The following is a 9366-nucleotide window of genomic DNA, read 5'->3' on the forward strand; positions in this document are numbered from 1 at the left end:
TCATTTGCTCTTCATTTACAAAAGCCTGGATTAAATCACCAGTGCATAGTGCATGCACACACATACAGATACAAAATGTAGGTGAGAGAGGAACATAAGAAGAGAGAGAGAGAGAGAGAGAGAGAGAGAGAGAAAGGGGGGGAGAGAGAACAAGGGAATATAAATATTCTTATCGTTCATGGGAGGTGAGTTGGAACTTTGAGAAATGTTGATTAAACACAAAGCTCCTAAAGGACAGCTGACCAACATGAATCCTCATGTCTCATTTGAACATAGTGCTTAGTTTTTAAATGTGGTCTGTTTGGGAAAAGTTTAGTAATATTTTTCATGTACCTGAGATATAAATATTTCAATACAAACAATTTTTTCAGGTCAATCATCAGATCTGATATAGAATAAACTAATTTTACAAATTCTCTTGCAACTTAATAATAGTAATTTTAATAACAGCAGCAATAACAATATATTTAAGCATACCCATGATTTGAACAAAAATAATATTGTTGCACTGACTATCCTGTCAAAGATTTAAATATTAGTATTTCAAAGATATAGGAGATAGCTATAAATTAATTTTATCTTCAAACATTTATATTAACAAATAAATTGATAGTCTTAATGAATTTAATGGATTAGAAGACTACAAAGGTAATATGACATATTATTGCTAACTAAAGGAAATAACAGAATACTGAAAGTTAATTTTCCCAAGGACTTTAATGTATGTACAGTCTGAAATATATTTAGGAAAAGCAAAACTATTTTCTAGTATACTACCTTTAAAATGTAAAACTTTAATACATGTTCCATTACATCTTGTGTGTATAAATGGACTTTGAGTGGCTGTCTTAAAAAGCATTTTCTTGCTCAATCCATTTTTATTAAGATTTATTTAGTTCTTATGCCAAACATATAACTTAGCCATATACACCTCTATTGAAACATCTTTAATTTGTCATACCATATTTTAAGCATTAATAACTTATAATAAAATTCAATTTTGATTTATGAAGCATTGTTGATTGGAGAATCAATTGATAAAGACTCAAACAAAAAAAGATCTGTGGAATCATTTAATGATATTAAAGTTAGAAATACCTAGAGTTTTTTGTATGAAAAAAATTTACTCAATACAACAGATTAAACAGGACTGGAGAGATGGTTTGGCAGTCAAGAGTACTGCTTGCTCTTGGAAAGGCTATGAGTCAATTCCCAGCAACCACATGGTGGCTCACAACCATCTGTAATGGGATCTGATGCCCTCTTCTGGTGTATCTTTAGACAGCTACAGCCTGTCGATGAGCTACAGTATACCATTATATGTAAAATAAAGAAATAAATAAAAAAACGAGGGAAATAAAAATATGAAAAAAAAAACCCTTTAAGTTTGAAAAGCTAGAAAAACTAAAAAAATGTTTATTCTATGAATAAAGGGATTTTTTTAAAAAAGAAATGTTCTAGGCCACAGAATTAAATTGTACATTATTTAAAATAGCTATGAGACACTCTGGTTTCTCTTCTCCATGCTAAGGGTAGAAGCAAGGACCATGAACATGTTCAGCAATTAATGTATTCTTGGTATGGTCTCAGAGTCCCTGTTTCTCTATGTAAAAGTACTCATTTTTCTGGTCAATAAAATTCAATGTAAGTGTCTATTGAAGGGATACTTGAAAACTCTGACATTAAATTGTAATTAACATACAATTATTCTAATTAATATAATAAGATCAAGAGTTTGAGATCATTTAGTCTTTGCCAGTAAGGCTCTAAGCTCCACACTATTACATTTTTGTGCATGTTTATTGTTTTATGGAGTTCACCATAGTAATAATTATCTGCAATGGTTTATTTTAATATTTTATGATTATTCTGAAAGGAAGTAATTACAGTTGTTTTGTATGTATTCCTGGTTTTCTCTATACAACCAGTAAATATTTGTGTACACTGCATGATACAAAAAGTAGAAGTACTGCATTAAAACGTCATGGTTTAAAATAATGGAGTTTACAAATAACTAAGGTAAAAACCTGCGGGTTTCATTTTTTTCCCTTCATCCCTTGGGTTTACAGGTACTGTTGTAAACCAGGTACGGAACAATAGGGTGGAGCTGGGTTCCGGACTCCTGACCTGCAGAGAATGTCGGGAGAGTTAGGCATCTTCTCAGAAGATTTCATTGTTACAGCTCTTCAGTATTACAGCTTTTTAGATACCATTCAATGAAACAGCTCTCTAAGGCAATATTCAACGAAACAACCTGTGCTTATACACTTTATTTGGAATCAATCAAGATATGATATATAAATATATGTACCTTAGCGAGTAGGAAGTTGTTCTTCTTAGGGTGAAGTTTCACTGACTAAGGCTTAAGGTTCTGAGGATACCTTATTTTCACTGAGAGGCATTGCAGGAAGTTAGCCTATAATTTTGCCGAGGACTATGTGATATTACTTTGGTAAAAGATTGGGGCCGGGTTCCCCTGATCAGGCAGAGAAGAACCCCCACTAAGAAAAGGGACTCCTCTATTTTACACTGAGTTCAGGAAAGCTGTATAGGCATGGTGGACTACAATCTTAGTAAGAAGGTGCAACAGCAACAACAACAACAACAAACAAACAAACAAAAAAAAAACAAAACCTCTGTCAATCAAAAATAGAGAAAGGCTACAAATAGATCACACATAAAATAAAAGAGCATTGGTGACATAGAGCATAAAGAAATCTCACTGTATACTTACCATGTTAGACTTCATCATACCCAATAGTGCTCCAATTTTACTTAGGGACCATATGAAATCATAACGGAATTACTTTGAAAAGAAATGTGTGAGGCATAAAACCTACCATGTTAGAAATATTCTACTTATACATGGGCAGGGTTCTCAATAAAAAAAATAATAATTCAGTGCACAGGAAAATAACACACACAACTGAGGAATTCACTATTAATGCATCTATAACTTTGATTAATGATATTGGTAGTGTAGTTATAAACAAAAGTGTATGTAACTGGGCACACTAAAGCTGGAATTCACATTCCATAACAATTGCCATTTTTTTTTAGTCTGATACACAGAGATATAGTTTCAAAGACAAATAAGACAGTTACGGGTCATACTGAATATGAGTTATTTAAAAGTACAAAAACACAGAGGTCATGATAACTGTATTCAAATGTTGATGTGATAAATGTATGCAAAAATTATTGGGCATTAATGAACATGAGTAAAAGTTCTGTGGTTCTCTGGCCTCAAGTTCAGGAGTACCTATCCAATACAAATCAGATGCCTTGTACTTTGTGTGTATGTGTGTGTGGGGTGTTGTTTCTACCTTATAAAGAAAAATAACATGAGGTTTGATGAGTGGGGAGGGTAGAGGATTTGAGAAGAGTTGGAGGAGGGTAAAACATATGATCTAAATATGGTACATGTAATTTCAAGAATACATTAAAAACAACAAATTCTATTGTTAACATGACTGAGTGGTAAACTTTCTTTCAACATAAGTGAGATTCCTAATCAGAATGTCTATGTTTTATTTATTTTGTCTTCTGTAAAGACAAAATAGGCATTTTGAAATGAGGAAAAGAGGAGCAGGTGTTAGTCTACAGTTTTAGACTTTATTGGGTTAAAATAAAATGGTAAAGAGATGAAGTGAGATAAGCATGCGGAAATAAAATCTCCAAAGTGGTCATTTGGAAGATGCCGTGAAATGTTGGTTCAGTTCTCAATTTCATATTTTTTTTTTATTTTACAAATTCAACAAATTTTAGTCTACTACACAAAGAAATGAAATGAATTGTATTTAAATTTGACAGAATATTTACTCTTACAGCATTTATTTTAACTGGTATTTTTGTAATCTAAAATTAATTTTACAATGAATCATTTCGTAATACTAGCATTGTATAATTAAATGTAAAAGTTTAAACAGTTAAAAAATTATTTACGTTTCATGAAAGAATAAAGACATTTATAATATAGTTTAATTCATCACTTAAGGTTTGTCTGAATTTGTAACAATTCAACTAAAGTATGAATTATGATTAAAAGAAAAAAACAGACAAAATAAATAGAGGAGAGAATTCTTTAAAATACTTAAAAGGAACCAAGTTTTGTATGTGGAGTTAAAGAATAAGAAGAGTGGCTTGGTTGCAGGTCAGGCTCTGCCCTCTTGCGTCAATGCTGGTGGACTCTGCAACCGGCTAGTTGGCTGTCTCTGCTCCGTCCAGCTTCTGCCCCTAATTTGGCCTGTAGGGCTCCCACCTCCTGACATGGGAGCTAGGACAGACAGGGCTTCTGGGAAGGAGCAGCTGCTGTTGTATGAGAATCTTCTGCGTCTTCGGTTTAATTTATTTTTGGAAATCAAATTCAATATTAAAAAGAACAATTACACATTATTGTAAGCCATTTCTGCTAATTCATTACATTTTAACTTATTATTTGATTTGAATACTGTCTAGGGAGGAGCTGTGAGTGCTAGGGAAGATGATGACTTAATTGATAACCTTAAAGAAGCTCAGTACATCAGAGCTAAAAGTGTAGAGCAAGCCTTCAGAGCCATTGACCGAGGAGATTACAATCTGGAAGGCTACAGAGACAATGCTTACAAAGACAGCCTGGAAGCACTGAAACACACACTTGTTAGCACCTTGCATTTATTCTGAAATTATGAAAGTTTTGAAATTTCAACCAGGATTACCTTTTCATAACCTGGAAAATGGAACCGGATATTTTAGTACAATGGTCTTTTGGGAATAAATCGTGGGATTGAACTTCATTCAGATGTGGTGGAGTATGCCAAAGAAAAACTGGAGAGCTTCATCAAAAATAGTGATCGCTTTCCTAATCAGCTCCTAGACCTAGACTATCTGTATAAGAGGGAAGTTACAGGGCAAGGCTTGGTCACCTTGATCTCCTAGCTACTTTTCAAAAGAAGTACATGGGCAAGGTCCCTGCTGTGAATGAAATCGTCTGTCCATCTGAAGATGAAGATAATCCAACATGCACCTAAAAAGAAAGCCACTGCCAAGATTTGAATTCTGTGAAATTGCATTTGTGGTCGGGAATTGCCTTCAGATAGCTTCTGACAGTCATCAGTATGGTCGAATTTACTGTGGAGTTGGAGTCCGAAAGATCACAAAACTACATGAAGATCTTTACTCAAAGTTGGGGACATATGGATCATGCCTATGGAGGTTGAGTTGATTGCGTGTACTGGACAAAACACTTGGGAAAGTAAAAATATCCTTGTGGTTTCCTTTGAATCACTAGTAAGACCTAGTAAGAATGATAACAGCACATCATTATCATGGGGCTTCTCCCCATCCCCAGTGTGCTATCAGGAATCTCCAAGACTTGGCTGGTATTTACATTTAGCATACACTTAGAAACTTTATAAATGATGAGATGCAGGCTAAGGGGATTCCACAAAAGGCTCCAATGAAGAGGAAAAGAAAGATAATTAAACAGAATCAATAGTTATATATTTGTGGGTATCCAGCTTATCTCTCAGTCTCTAGACAGTAAAGAGGATGAAAAAATAGAAGACAGCAAAGAAGAAAAGAAAGATCACAGTAAAGCCATGAAGCATGAGTAGCCACCTCAGAACCTACTGAAGGAAAAGATAAGGAAGCTGCCACTCCCCTAGTCTTTAAAGGCTACCTTGATATATTTTAGAGACAAATAACTTAAAACAAAGAAGAATGCTTACTGATAAACTCCATTACTCTTGTACATGAAGTGTTAATCAGGAATTAGATTATTGCTTCATTAGAATAAATTATTGCAGAAAAAAGCATATTATTTCTCTTAATGACAGAAATTATGTATTCAGTGATTTAAAAGAATCTCTTTCCTAAAATCTATTTTTATTTTTATTTTTTTAATATTTTTATTAGGTATTTTCCTCATTTACATTTCCAATGCTATCCCAAAAGTCCCCCATAAATCCCACCCCCCACTCCCCTACCCACCCACTCCCAATTTTTCGCCCTGGTGTTCCCCTGTACTGGGGCATATAAAGTTTGCAAGTCCAATGGGCCTCTCTTTCCAGTGATGGCCAACTAGGCCATCTTTTGATACATATGCAGCTAGAGACAAGAGCTCCGGGGTACTGGTTAGTTCATATTGTTGTTCCACCTATAGGGTTGCAGATCCCTTTAGCTCCTTGGGTACTTTCTCTAGCTCCTCCATTGAAGGCCCTGTGATCCACCCAATAGCTGACTGTGAGCATCCACTTATGTGTTTGCTAGGCCCCGGCATAGTCTCACAAGAGACAGCTATATCAGGGTCCTTTCAGCAAAATCTTGCTAGTGTATGCAATAATGTCAGTGTTTGGAGGCTGATTATGGGATGGATCCCCGGATATGGCAGTCTCTAGATGGTCCATCCTTTTGTCTCAGCTCCAAACTTTGTCTCTGTAACTTCTTCCATTGGTGTTTTGTTCCCAAATTCTAAGAAGGGGCAAAGTGTCCACACTTCGGTCTTCGTTCTTCTTGAGTTTCATGTGTTTCTCAAATGTATCTTATATCTTGGGTATTCTAAGTTTCTGGGCTAATATCCACTTATCAGTGAGAACATATCATTTGAGTTCTTTTGTGATTGGGTTACCTCACTCAGGATGATGCCCTCCAGGTCCAACCATTTGCCTAGGAATTTCATAAATTCGTTCTTTTTAATAGCTGAATATCTTGTGTTGGAGTTTTCCCTTTATTATCCTTTAAAGGGCTGGATTCATGGAAAGATATTGTGTGAATTTGGTTTTGTCATGAAATATTTTGGTTTCTCCATCTATGGTAATTGAGAGTTTTGCTGGGTATAGTAGCCTTGGCTGGCATTTGTGTTCTCTTAGGGTCTGTATGACATCTGTGTTAGATCTTCTGTCTTTCATAGTCTCTGGTGAGAAGTCTGGTGTAATTCTAATAGGTCTACTTGCATATGTTACTTGACCTTTTTCCCTTATTGCTTTTAGTATTCTATCTTTGTTTAGTGCATTTGGTGTTTTGATTATTATGTGTCGGGAAAAATTTCTCTTCTGGTCCAAACTACTTGGAGTTTTGTAGGCTTCTTGTATATTCATGGGCATCTCTTTCTTTAGGTTAGGGAAGTTTTCTTGTATAATTTTCATTGAACATATTTACTGGACTTTAAGTTGAAAATCCTCCTTCTCATCTATACTTATTATCCCTAATTTTGGTCTTCTCATTGTATCCTGGATTTTCTGGATGTTTTGAATTAGGATCATTTTGCATTTTGCATTTTCTTTGATTGTTGTGTCCATGTTTTCTATGGAATATTCTGCACCCGAGATTCTCTCTCCCATCTCATGTATTCTATTGGTGATGCTTGCTCCTGATTCATTTCCTATGATATTGTTGTCTCCCTATGTGATTTCTTAATTGTTTCTAATTCTATTTTTAAATCCTGGATGGTTTTGTTCAATTTTTTCACCTGTTTGGTTGTGTTTTCCTGTAATTCTTAAAGGGATTTTTGTATTTCTTCTTCATGGGTTTTTACCTGTTTACCTGTGTTCTCCTGTATTTCTTTAAGGGAGTTATTTATGTCCTCCATCATCCTCATGAGAAGTGACTTTAGGTCCATATCTTGTTTTCTGGTGTGATGGTGTATCCAGGACTTGCTATGTTGGGAGATTTGGGTTTGATGATGCCAAGTAACCTTGGTTTTTTCTCTTGCTTCTGTTTTTAAGCTTGCCTCCTGCCATCTGATTATCTTACATGACCCCTGTCCTCGATATATCTGATTGGAGCCTGTCCTTCCTGTAATCCTGCTTGAGTCATATCTCCTCAGAGTCCAGCTTTCTCTGTGATTCTGTGATTCCAGGATCCTGTGATTCAGATATTCTGGGTGTGTCAGAGTTCTTGGCACTCAAGATTCCTCTGAGACCCTGAGATCCTGGTGTGACCCAGCTCCTGGGATCCTTAGATCCTAAGATCCTGGGTACATTAGAGTGCCTAGAAGTGGTACCTTCTTTGGGGGGTGCATGGGGCTGTCCAGTGAGTTTGAAACCAATCTAGACCAGCACAGACTGGAAGGAATCTGAGTGACTGGTTGTGCAGGGTTTGTGTGTCCCTGTTCTTGCTTGTCCCAGGCACTCCTCTTGGTGCTATAACAGATGTTATGTTCTACTCACCATTGATTCTTAGATCCTGGCCAAGCTAGGTTTCCTGGGGAGTGGAGAGTCCTCTGGGAACTGTGGGACTGTCCATGGAGTTAGAGTCCAAGGTGGCCCAGTGACTCTTACTGGTTCTTTATTGATTTATAGTATTGGCAATTGAATTTCATTATATAAGAGGTTGATATATTGTTACACATATATAGGCTTATTTAAATTGAACTTTGCATTTCTGTTATTCGAGCTTGCTTATCTAATAAGGAAAGCAAATGCTTGTAGACCTACTTCCCTTACTTTTGTTCTAGACATATTCCGGGAAACATATGAGTGTAATCCTTAATTCAAGATACCGAATAATTTAGCTTTAAAAACCACAGACTTCATGAAATTTTATAGACCTGAAGCTTAAGCTTTTGAATCTATTGCCAAAAGGCATGGGGAAACTTCTTGCTTCTATCATAGAGATTTTAAGAGGAAAGCAAGTCAATGTTAAAGTAGGAAGTGGCTTCTTGACACAACTAGTTTGTATGGGTTCTCTTACGAGGTTATCTTAACTGTAGAATTTGAATCAGTAGTATATTTAGGATTGCTTTTCTATAAATGACTATAAAGTATTAGACTTGAAAAAACATTCATTGTCCCATTTGCCTCTAAATGCAGACAGGGAGTAAGTCACATTAAGTGACCATCACTTCTTAGGGAAAGATATGGTCAGTTGTGGCATTTTAGCAGTAGAACTTTTCATTAAGTGGATATTTATCTTTGACCACGTAGGCCACACTGACCTCATCTACTCTGAGTCTTTCTAATATAAATAGCCAGGGAAGTTGTATGTAGATGCCTTTGTATTAAAATTTGCTTCAGAATCAAAGTGGGATCTCTGTGACCCATAACAAGCTCATTTGCCTTCATTCTGTATTTTGTTTCTTTGGTAAATGATAATGATTTTCACTCTTTGCTTAATACTACATTCTTAAGCTACATGGGTATCAATGATACAAAAGGCAGTGCATGCTGTTACTAGTTCTTTCTTCCTAGTAGGACCTGCACGGTTATTCCTTGTTAACAAGTTGTGAGATGTGACCTACTTACTATTTAGCATCACACAGAAGGGAAGATTTAAAGTGGCTCATTTATTCCCACCACATCACTGTAGGAGCAGCTGCTCAGATTCACATAAGGAAATACAATCATGATGATTCAAATCGTTTATAACTCTGGTCCAATAATTCTTCAT

At 35.7% G+C, this 9366-nt stretch overlaps 1 pseudogene; it reads left to right on the plus strand.

Annotated features, from left to right (window-relative positions):
* The window catches only part of Gm15403 (predicted gene 15403), a 6982-nt pseudogene continuing 1761 nt past the window's right edge, over nt 4146-9366 (plus strand).

This window comes from Mus musculus, chromosome 17, assembly GCF_000001635.26.
Source record: "Mus musculus strain C57BL/6J chromosome 17, GRCm38.p6 C57BL/6J".
Lineage (NCBI taxonomy): Eukaryota > Metazoa > Chordata > Mammalia > Rodentia > Muridae > Mus > Mus musculus.